This window comes from Monodon monoceros, unplaced genomic scaffold, assembly GCF_005190385.1.
Source record: "Monodon monoceros isolate NGI ecotype Baffin Bay Population unplaced genomic scaffold, NGI_Narwhal_1 Super_Scaffold_14, whole genome shotgun sequence".
Lineage (NCBI taxonomy): Eukaryota > Metazoa > Chordata > Mammalia > Artiodactyla > Monodontidae > Monodon > Monodon monoceros.
In genome coordinates, this window is record NW_021703770.1 from 8,290,394 (window position 1) to 8,302,717 (window position 12,324).

The following is a 12,324-nucleotide window of genomic DNA, read 5'->3' on the forward strand; positions in this document are numbered from 1 at the left end:
AGACAACAAAAGCAGTAATAACAGTCATAACCATGACCGTAGTCAATACATATTGAGCAATGATTGTCTTACAGGCCTTTTGCTAATTACTTTTATCAGTTACCCAACAGCATTATTTAGGAAGGTATTCCTATTTTACAGGTGAGGAAATTTGAGGGCCAGAAAAACTAACTGGGCCAAGTTCACATAGCATATAAATGGCATTATTGGGTTTAATGGCTCCCTGCCAGCATCCTCTACCAGGATCACCCTACTACCTTCTCTGTGGAGTAAACGATGAACATAACCATTCTTCGTAAATTTGCATAAAATACAAAAGGCGTTAATACTTCATGGTCCTCTGAGTTATTTCTCAACCTGGAGGAAGAAACTCTGTAATGCATCATTTATTCCAAAATAAAAAAATATATACTACACCAAAATATATACGTATTGGAAAAAAAGACGGCCTCATATTTAAATATATATCCAACATTTATTGGTTACCTGTTATCTGCTAGGCACATTCATATATATATTGTATATACACATTATATAAATCTAGAGATCTAGATATGTAGAGAGATATACATACATGTAGTTCTATGAGGCAAAGCTTTATTCCCATTGTTCCGATGGGAAAGTTGAGGCTCAAAAAGTGACTTGCTTAAGGTTGTATGCCTAGTAAGTGGAGGAGCCAAGGAATGCAGACCCGGGTCTCTGGTTACCGAAGCTCCAGCACCAAGTAGGTGTGAAGGGCCTTGGTTGGTGTCTGCCCCACTCACTTTGTCAGGACCCCCAGTGCCCGAACGCCTCCTGGGGGTTGTGGAGAGTATCACAACCTCCCTATATAATTTTTCTAATTCTCCCCTGGGTTCATGCTCCCCTCCTTCTGCAGTCCCTCCCTCTAATCCATGTGCAGCCCTAAGGCCTAAGTCCAAACGCAGAGAGGTCTACACATGGGCACATTTCTGCAATTGTAAGAATGCCTTATGAAAACACACGGCAGCTTGCCAAGAGCACAGGCTTTGGTGTTAAAGAGCCTGGTGTCAGTCAGCCCAGGCTGTTTAGCTTTGGGCAAGTTACTCTCAGGGTCTTGGTTTTACTATTTATAGACAGAGGTGCACAGCCCTCCCAAAGCTCCTTTCCCTTTACCAGGCTCAAGAACTGAGCCATCCAGTGGCCACATCCTGTAGTCTGTCATGCATGTGCTGAATCCACATTTACTGCTTGAGTGAACTTTCATTGCACTAGTACATCAGGGTACATCGGGGTACATCGGGGATGAGGTTGGAGAGCACAGTAGTTCTAAGTTCAGGCTCTGGCTCCCATGACCAGGGTTCAAACCCAGCTCTACCACTCACTCCATTAGTTATCTTGAGCAAATGGTCAAACTTTGAGCTTCAGCCCCCTCCTCTAGACAATGCCCATCTTAGTAGTCCCTACTTCATTGGGTTATTGTGAGGACTAAATGAATTAGCACATGCCAGGCCCTTAGAATGAGTCCTGGCATATATTAAGTGCTCAATAAATGCTAGCTGTCTCCTAGAGGATGACACCAGACCCTCTCCAGCTGGATTCATTCACCTAGAGATACGAGTGCTTTACCCACATCTTTCATATATTTCATATACCTATTACATGTTGGCAAAATATTCAACCTTCCTAATGCATTGTCCTGTGTTTATTTACTCAATATACCCTTGTCTCCTGACTGGGTTCCATTTCCTCTGCATCAAAGGTCTCCTTCAGGTCTTGGCCAGCTTCCGCTTGGATCCTGCAAAGTCACACTTCCTGTGTTCAAATCCTTGCCCTCCCACAGTGAGGGCTGTTTAACCTTAGACAAGTTACTTAACCTCTCTGAACCTCAGCTTCCTCGTATGGATATGATAATTTTTCCTGCCTCATTGAGATTATATGAGAACACCCATGGAAATCACTTAGTAAGATGCCCTGCACTTAACGTGAGCTTTAAAAAGTAAGTTATAATTGCTACTGTTTAGTCTCCCAATTTCAGTTTGAGCATCCTCCAAAATTTATGATGGGTCCTGAAGACAAATCAGGGTGCAAATCCTTAAGAAAATAGTTTTCAACATTTTATATAAATTAAGCTTGACGGTATTACCTTTCAAATTCCTGGTTTCCATTAAAATACTGGAAAATACCCAAATGCAAAGTGATCGTTATGGATTGCAACAGATCTTTTCTTTATTTTCTTACTAAATTAAAAAAAAAAACTATTTTCAGGGATAGGTCCAATAGTCACTTTCCCAGAGCTAGTCTTTCCATACACACAATAGCACTTGAGTGGATGCTTCCAGAGACCCAGAAATCAATGGAAGGAGAGTCTTTTCCTGCTCTTAATAAAGCAGGGCTCTTCTAGCCTTCAACAGCTTCGACTGTAGACTGTGGAGATGTTCCCTGTACAAAGACAGCTGCAGAGTAAATGTGCACATCCCTGTGGCGTATACTTTGAGAGCAGAGGGGAGCGGAGGTCCCCAGGGAGCCAGTCCTCTCTCCCACCTCCAGTCTGGCTGGTTGGCAATGAACAGCAGAGGCTCTTGCTGCAATGACAGAAATGCAAATCCTGTGTCAAATAGGGGAGCTGACTGTGCAAGCCTTTCCCGCTCTGAACTCCCTGGCTTTGGCCACAGTGTGGGCACTGTGGCCACCGTCCCGGGAAAGAAAGGGGCAGCCTGGCCCACATAGAGAACCTTCCATCTCCAGGGCTTGGAGGAAGAGATGGGGGAAGGTGAGGAGGGACTCACCCTGCCCTGGATGACTTTGTGGAGGTCTTCCCACTCAGAGGGACAACTTCCCTCTTCCCAGTCATCACAAAACTACACCAAAGAGGTGGGTCACTGGAATTCACTCATGTGACTGTCAGGTTAATTAGATTTGACAAGTGTTTGTTGAGTATTACAATGCCAGGCCCTGTGCTAAGAGATGAGATACAATGGATGTGGTGTCTGCCCTGTGCCAGCTCAGAATTTAGTAATGTTAGCGAGCGCGAGTTCCTGTGGCCGGGGCACAGAGAGGCTAAACAATACCGAAACGTCCGAGTTGGGAGCAGAGAAAGGTTTACTGCAGGGCCATGCGAGGAGATGGGTGGCTTCCGCCCCAGAAAAACCCCAAACTCCCTGAAGGGTTTCAGCAAAGCATTTTTGAGGTAGGGAGGGGCAATGTTGGGTGTTGCAGACTTCTTGGTGCAGGAATCCTTTGTCCGCTAGGTCAGGTCACAATGTTCCTGTAAAGCTCCAACCAAACAAACGTTATTTTCTGTTCTGCAACTTTTTATCTCTATATGAATGGAAAAGTGTTACACTCTTAAAGGTCAGAGCCTTGAGAATGGGCTGTCCTGTACATTTCAGGCTATAGGCAACATTCTTACCTCCAAGCAAAAGCAACAGAATACAAAGGTTAAAGTAAAAGAAACAGACCTAATATGGGGTCAGCTTTGTTCTTCCCTATTACAGTACAGGCTGATGCACACATATAAAGGAGGTCAAAAGGTAGTGTTATCTGTGATCTTCAGACCATTTTCATGAACGCGTGATTCCCTATGGCAGCCCATGGACCCACTGCAGTAGATGACTCTGGGAGCTTTCTAAAAATAAAGATTCCCAGGCGGCCTCATCCCTGGATATTTTTATTCAGAAGGTCTGAAAAGGGCCCGGGGAAATCTGCATCTTTTTAACTCTCCCAGATGATTGGCCTGTGGAGTCAGAATGATTAATTTTTCTGGAGGTCACACTCAACTCCTCTCTTTTATCATCTACACAAAATTTATCAGTGAATCTTGTCTTTACCTTTGAAATATATTCAGGGTCTGACCGGATCTCACCAGCTGCACAGTTGCCACCCAGGTCCAAGCCCACAATCTCTTTCCAACGGTATTTTCCTAAAAACCTTCTAGCTTTTCTCCCTGACTCCATCCTGGCACCCCCTAGAGTCTGTACTCTTCATAGCAGCCAGTGCATGACCCTTAAAACAGAAGGTGGGTCATGCCTCCCGGTACTCAGGATTCTCCCATGCCTTAAAAGCCAATATTCTTATCATGTGCAAGACCATACACAGTCTGACTGCTTGTTACCTTTCAGGGCTCATCTCCTAAAAGTGCCTGCATCCTTCTGTATCCCTCTGTGCTCCAGCCATGGCGGACTGTGAGTGGGCGTCTTGCTTCTCCTGCCTCAGAGCCTTTGCACTTTCTGTTCTCTCTGCCAGAACTGCTCTTCCCAAATATCCCATGACTCACTCCCTCACTTTCTTCAGGTCTTGCTCAAATATCTTCTTATCAGAGAGTCCTTCTCTGAACTCCCTATAAAGGAGCAGCCCCATCCCTACTGTATCACTTTCTATCCTCCTTATGCTGCTATATTTGTCTTCTTAGTATTTATCACACACACCAGCCACCGTGTGTTAAATATTCTTTCATTTATTTGTTTATTGCCTGTCTCCCACCACTGGAATGAGAGCTGAACTTTATCTCCTTTGCACGTTGCCAGTTCATAAAACCATACCTGACACATAGAACTTGCTCCATACATCATTTTGCACGGATAAATTATTTAGTAGTGAAGGGTTAGGAAGACTTGTTAATGGCAGTTTACAGATATGTAAGGGTAGAAAAATAAAGCATTGATCGACAAATGTTCTTAAGCCTCTCACATTCAGCATCTTAGCTCTGGGGCAGAGGTGGCTTACAGGTGGGGCTTACAGGGGTCTAGAGAGAGTTGTAGGTTGGAGGGATTACATAATAGAACCAATCTGAGGCAGTCATAACAATGTCCCCCCACCCCTTTCATGGAACCACTGATCTGCAGCTGCTATAATGGAACAGCATCTCCTTCATAAAATTTACTTTAAAGAAGCAATAATCACAATTTAGGTATTTTTAGATATTTATTTGATACTAAAATGCAGCAGTAAAGATATTTGTGAAGTCGATTACTGACTAAGGATCAATTTCCTACATGAGTGGTTGTTTTTGGACTCTCTTCTCCTCCAGTGTCTCCACTTTGCCTCCACTCAGCTTTTGTTCCCCTGGTTCCTGACTCTTGAACACTGTGCTCTGCTTCTGAGACTCTCAGTCACTTCCTTTGGAATTTGCAGATGCCCCTAGGAAGAAAGAGCTCCAGATGCTAGGCTCATCTGTTTGGGTGTAATTCTTCTCGATCTTGACTCCTGCTTACGTTTTGTTTTTTGTTGATTTGTTTTGTTTTCTGCCTTGTTAGATCTTCACAAGTAAGTTTGTCTGAATAACCTATTCCTCCTATTTCAATACACACACACACGCACGCACATGCACACACACACTTACGCATGGACATATACATGCAAATATATGTATATATTTATTTCCTTTTATTTTAAGCATTAAGATCACACTGAAATTACAGATTAGTGTTTTAATAGTTCTAAATATTACAGCTTACTTAATGTATCATAAAGGTTTGCTCATGTCATTAAATATTTTCAAGGCAATTTTATATTCCCTTGTATATGCATGCCTCAATTATTCAGCCATTTCCCCTGCTGTTAAAAATATGCAGTTTCTGTTTATTTTTAAAAACTTTCATTAATAAAGCTGCAATGAACATCCCTTAACAGAAATTTCTGATCCTGTATTTGATTGTTTCCTTTAGATAGATAACTAGAAGTTGGGTCACTGGGTCAAAAGAAATGAGTAAATTTTGCAACATGTTGCCAGTTTGTTTTCCAGAAATACCTAGGAAAGTCCCTCCACATCAGCAATGTATCAGATTGATTTAAGTGTTTTAAAAAAAACTACTGGGACTTCCCTGGTGGTCCAGTGGTTAAGAATCCGCCTTCCAATGCAGGGAACGCGCGTTCGATCCCTGGTCCGGGGACTAAGATCCCACATGCAACGGAGCAACTAAGCCTGCGCGCCACAACTACGGAACCTGCGCACTCTGAAGTCCACGCACCACAACTAGAGAGCCCAACTAGATAGCAGCCCGCGCACTGCAACTACTGAGCCTGTGCGCTCTAGAGCCCCTGCGCTACAACCAGAGAATCCCGCGCGCCACAACAAAGAGCCCACGCACTGCAACGAAGACCCAGCGCAGCCAAAAATAAATAAAAATAAATAAATACCTTAAAAGAAAAAACACTACTTACCTTTAATTTGGGTCTCGGCTCAAGCTTTTCTGCTTAAATTAGAGCAATATTCCCTTTTATTTTCTTTTCCCTTTTTGGTAGTCTCATTTCCCACATTTAAGTCTTTATTCCGTTGGCATTTATTTTGACATATACTATGAGGGGACTCTAAGCCATATTTTCCAATAAATGACAAATCAGCCTGTTACTGACAATTATTTTTTCCACTGAATCGTTGAGCTGTCTGAATCATATACAGACTTGTTATGTTTTCTATTTTATTCCACTAATTCTTCAGTTGAGGTTTTCACTATTGCCACAGAGTTTTAATTATTGTCACATGATGGTATACATTACCTTCTGGCTGTGCAAGGACCCTCTGTAATTGCTTTTGTAAGAATTTCTTTAGTATTCTAATTCATGTATTCTTTCAGATACACTTTTAAGTCATCTTCCAAGTTCCAAAGGAAAATTTCACTTGGGATTTTGATTGTTAATCATGTTAAAGCCATAAAGCAATTTGGGTAGTATTTACATAGTTAATAGCTAGCATCCCTTTACTAGAAATGCTTCCCTCCTTTATCTTTTATAAAGTCGTATGCTTTAGCTCCCACATATTTATTAGTGTTGTCAAGGATATTTTTGGTGTTTTACATTATTATTGCTATTTTAAGATCATTAGTCCATCATATCTTGTAAATAATGATGGAAGCGTAGGAAAGCTATTAACCCATTCCTTTACTCATTCAGCAAATATCCAGCACTTATTAGGTGCTGAACAGTTAACAGGCACTGTGCTGAGCACTTAGCCACTGTGCTAGGTACTAGGTGTCAATCAAGGGCTAAAATAAATGTCATCCCTGCATTATTAGAAGTAATAATCCAATGTGACAGATAGGCACCAGACAACCAAGTGTGCAAATAAATATATAATTACAAGTTGTGATAAGTGCACAGAGTGCCGGGATAAAGAATGGCAGGGAAATCCTACTTTGATATAGTGACCAGGGAGTACCTCTCTGAGGAAACTAATAAAGCCAAGAACAGAAGGATAAGAGGAATCAGCAAGGCAAGAAGGGTGAGGAAGAGTGTCCCAGGCAGAAGGAACAGCTTTTGCAATGGACCAGAGAGAGGAAATACTTAGAGGAGGAATAGAAAGTAAACCCGATTGGTTGCAACAAAACGAGTAAGAGGAGAAATGGTATGAAATGAGTTTGAAGAAGATCAAGCAGGCTTTATTGTCATGATGAGAAGTTTGCATTTTTCTCTTTTCTAACAGTGCATTTATCAATCTCTTTATTTAAGAATCTATGTATTGGAATAGCTACCACACTTACATGTAAAAATATAAACGGTAGAGATTATAAATTTAGGCTTCAGTTTCTGTCCCCAGAATTATCCAGTACCTTACGGAAAGAGTCTATGCATAGAAAAAGGATAGGAAATATTAGTCCTTTATTTTTTTCCCCCACTTAATAGTATATATTGGAATGTTCTGTGTTAGTATACAGAAAATTTCCATGTTTTTATCTACATACATATTCAGTTGTATGGCTTTATAATTTAACCAATCCTCTATTTATGGCCATCTAGATTCTTTCCAGTTGTGTGCTTTTACAAAGAATGCTGTGATAGCCTTTGATCTTTGCACCTGGAGCTACACCAAAATGGAGTTACTGAGCTGATGAGCACGAATTGATGAGTGTCAGTTTTGATATATATTGCCAAACTCATGGATTCACCAAATAGGTATAAGAGTAACTATTTCCCCTGCAGCCTAGCCAGAGTAATGTGTTATCAAATCGTTTATCTTTGACAATTTGACGGGTAAAAAATGGAGTCATGTGCTATCTCATATATTCACAAACAATGTATTATTTTAGTTTACTTGTTTTTGAACTTATTGTCATTAGGATCACACTTTTTTCAATATTGTTTCTCTTCTTATCTATTTTGATTCATACAATAATAGATTTATTGTCACCGCTGAGTAGTATTTAATTATTTTAATACATCCTAAAATATCCATTCTACTATTGGTGGACATTCAGATTATTTCCAGTTTCAAGCCCTTGTAGAAAATGCTGTTCTTAACATTCTTGGGCATGTCTCCTGGGCCATATTTGCAAAGATGGCTCTGGGTATGGAGGGGAAAGGTGCAGTTTAGCAATGTACAAATTAAACATTGTGCAGAGTCTAAGTAGCAGTGTCAATTCACATTGCCAACAGCATCCTTGCTGATTTGATAACACCCTACTATTTTTTTTTTTCTTTCTGGAGCCAACCAGGTAGTTGTGGAATGGGTATGGATTTTAACTTAGAGTTCCTAGATTGTTACACTTATTTTCATATTGATAGTCTCTTGTCTTGGAAATACCTGCTTATTTTTTGCCCTGTATTCTATCGGATTGTTTTTATTTTTTATAGATTTATACAAGTTCTTCATATGAGCTGAAAATTAATTTTTGCTAGTTATAAATGTTGCAAATATCTCTTATAGTTTTTTCCATTTTATTTATGTTGTCTTTCAATGAATAGAAATGCTTAATTTTAATTTTGTCAAATGAATTCATCTATTTTTATGGTTTGTATTCTTTGCGTTTTATTTTAAAAATCCATTACAGTAGTAAAAGTATTCTCCTAGATTGTCTTCTAAAATTTCATATTTGTTCCTTTCATATTTAAGACTTTAATCCACCTGCAATGTATTTCTATGTATTGGATTAGGCAGGGATTTACTTTTACTTTGTTTCCCAAGTGAATAACAAACTGTTCTAACACCCTTTGTTCACAAGTCCCTCTTTTCTCCTTATAACTACAAAGCACGATTATCAGATTTGTGTGTTTATGTTTCTGGGCTCTCTATTCACATCCACTGGTCAATTTGTGTATCCCCGTGTAAATACCATGAGGTCTTAATCACTGCAGTGTTATAACAAGTCTGTTACCTGGTACTGCAAGTCTCCCATTTTGTTCTCCTTTAAGAATATCTTAGTATTCTTTTTTTTTTAAACATCTTTATTGGAGTATAATTGCTTTACATTGTTGTGTTAGTTTCTGCTGTATAATAAAGTGAATCAGTTATACGTATACATATATCCCCTTAAGAATATCTTATGTATTCTTGACTCTTTGATCTTCTATACAAATTTTAGAATCATCTTGAATTCCACTGGGGGTAAAAATACCTACCAAGTTTTGAAATCTTTACTATGGCAATTCTTTCATCTTACAGCATAACATGGTGTACAACCCTCCATCTGGGTCTTATTTGATTATTTTAAATTCAATTTCATTATTTTCTCTGTTAAATTAATTTTATATCTGTTTATCATGGTTGCATTAGAAAATGCAATTAGCGTTTTAATTTAACTTTATATCCAACATCTTTGTTAAATTCTTATTAATCCTAGTAATTTTTCTGTAGAGACTTTCAGATATTCCACATAGATAATTATCTGCAAAAAATGAAAGTGTATTTCTTCCTTTCCAGGTTTTATCACCTTTATTTTGTTTCTGTTTTTGTCTTACTGAGATAGCTGGAATTTGAGAATGATGTTGAATACATTTGGAGATAACTGTCATCCTGGCCTTTAAGCAAATGTTTTTAACCTTTTATTATTGAGTAAGTTGTTCATTTTAGGTGTTTTTGTCTTTGTTTCTGTAGATATTCTGCATAGTGATTAAGAAAGTTTACTCCTAATCTCCACATTTTTTTAAATGAAAGAATATTGAATTTCATCAATGCTGTTTCATCTCAGTGGGATGATTATATGTTTTTTTTTAAAGCTGTTAATGTGGTGAATTGCATTAGTTGATTGGATAATGTTAAACTATCCTCAGATTCCTGGGATAAATTTAATGTAGTCAAACTGAATTATTTTTTCTGTGTATTGATGGATTTGATTTAGTAATATTATGTGTAGGAATTTTCTTTCATGTTCATGAGTGAGATTTATCTGTTAATTACCTTTATGCACCAACTTTGTTGGTTATGGTAGCAGGATGCTGCTAGCCTTATAACCTGAGTTGGAGAATATTCCCTATTTTCCTACTCTCTGGACGAGATTATGAAGTATTTAAGTTATTTCTTCAACATGTGTTTGTAGAATGCTTTGATGAAGCCATCTGGGCCTGTTGCTTTCCTTGTGGAAAGATATTTAATTATGACTGCATTTATTTAATTTTTCTCTTCTTGAGTCAGTTTTGATAAAGATATATTTTAAGAAATATGTAATTCCATTTATGATTTTCATTAGCATTGAACTTCATAATATATTTTTATTATCTATTAATTTCTCCATATATTTAAATTCTGATTTTCTATTCTTAATATTGCTTGTTTGAACCTTTTCCCTTTTTTTCTTTATTAAGCTTGTAAGAAGTGCTACTGTTTTATTAGTCCTTTCAGAAAAAAGACTTTTGACTTTATTGAACCTCTGTATTTTATATTTGGTTTTTATTTCATTAATTTCGGTTCCTTTCTTATTTTTTCCTTTTACATACTTTGGATTTATCTGTTTTTTGGGTTTTGCTAAACCTTTAAGTCGAATGGCTAGCACATTCATTTTCAGCCTTTTTCTTTCTTTAAAAATTTTTATTAGAGTATAGTTGATTTACAATGTTTTGTTGGTTTCAGGTGTACAGCAAAATGAATCAGTTATATATATACTTTTCTTTTTCCAATGAAGCATTTATTATATATTCCTTGGTGAGGACTACTAAGTTTTTTTCAGTAGTATTTTCATTATTCTTTAGCTATACATATTTTCCATTATGATATATTTTTAGATCCATGAGTTATTTAGAAGTATTTTAAATTTATAAACACATAGTATTCTTTTAGTTATCTTTTAAATTGCTTTGTAACTTGATTTTGTTGTAGTCATTGACTGTGGTTACATGATACTAGTTCTTTGAAATTTGCTGAGGCTAAGCCAACTTCAGGTCCTATCATAAAATCTTATTTTACAAATATTCAATATGTGCCTAAAAAAGAATTTGTACTATTAAACTTGCATACCATGTTCCATTTCAAGGTTGTTAATTGTATGAGCTATTCAAGTTGTTTCTATCTTTGTTGATTTTTAAAAAATCTTTACCTATTAACTGCTGAAAATTGTGTTAAAATAGACCATTATAATTGTAGATTTATAAATAATTCCATAGATTTATATCTTACTTTGTATTGGGTGTTTTGAGGCTATATTGCTAAATGTGTCCAAGTTCATACTTCTTATATCTTCCTGAGGAATTAAACCTTTTATACTTACATAGTGACCCTATTTATCTCTAATGATTTTCCTTAAATTCTCTTTAATATGTATTTACACAGCAAAACCAGCTTTATTTTGTTTTGATTTGCAAACTTTTTATATCATTATGTTTTAGCGATGCATTTCTTTTATCTAACAAAATCATTATCATAACTGGAGAGTATGTCTCTTATATATAACATTTTACTCTGACTGCTCTTCATATTGTCTTTGGTTTGTTGATATAGCTTCAAGCTTATTGACTCTTTTTTCTTTCATCTAAATTCTGCTGTTAATATCATTCAGTAAAATTTTAATTTCAGGTATTGTGTTTTTCAGTTCTAGAATTTCCATTTTATATGTGTGGTTTCTATTTCTCTGCTGATATTTCCTATCTTGGCACTAATTACTAGCATATTTACCCTTATATCATTGAGCAAAGTTGTAAGAGCTACTATGATTTTTGTTTGCTACTTCCAACACCCAGGTCAGATCAGAACAGGTCTATGTTGATTATCTTTTCCCTTGAGAAGGGGTCACATTTTTCTGTATATGCCCATGCCACGTAATTTCATGTTATGTTCAGGACATTGTGGATGTTATGTGGTTAAGACTCTGGATTCTCTTACATTCTTCTGGAAACTGTGATTTTTGTTTTGCTGTGCTGTGTTTTAGAAAGTGGTTAACTTGGTTGGCATCAAATGACAATCTTTGTCTTTTGAAATGCAGTTCAAATCTCAGTTCAATTCTTTTATCATCAACTCAATCATTTGCTGTTTGCCCTGTGCATATGTGGTTTAGGGAAGAGTTTATATAGGAATTTAAGGTTCCCCCTCATTGGTTCTCTTCTTTGGGGGCTTTTCCTCTCACTTTTCAGCAGCCATAGTTGTTTTGAACTCTGTTCTTTGCTTCTTCGGTCCACTGGGGTTTTCTATTGGAGTTTTTCTCCCCTACCCTATACTGAGTGTTA

The 12,324-nt window shown here is 37.5% G+C and overlaps 1 protein-coding gene across 2 annotated transcripts in view; it reads left to right on the forward strand.

The window, feature by feature from the left end:
• Nucleotides 1-12,324, forward strand: part of ADCY8 (adenylate cyclase 8) — a 218,166-nt gene that overhangs the window by 34,984 nt on the left and 170,858 nt on the right. The window lies entirely within an intron of this gene.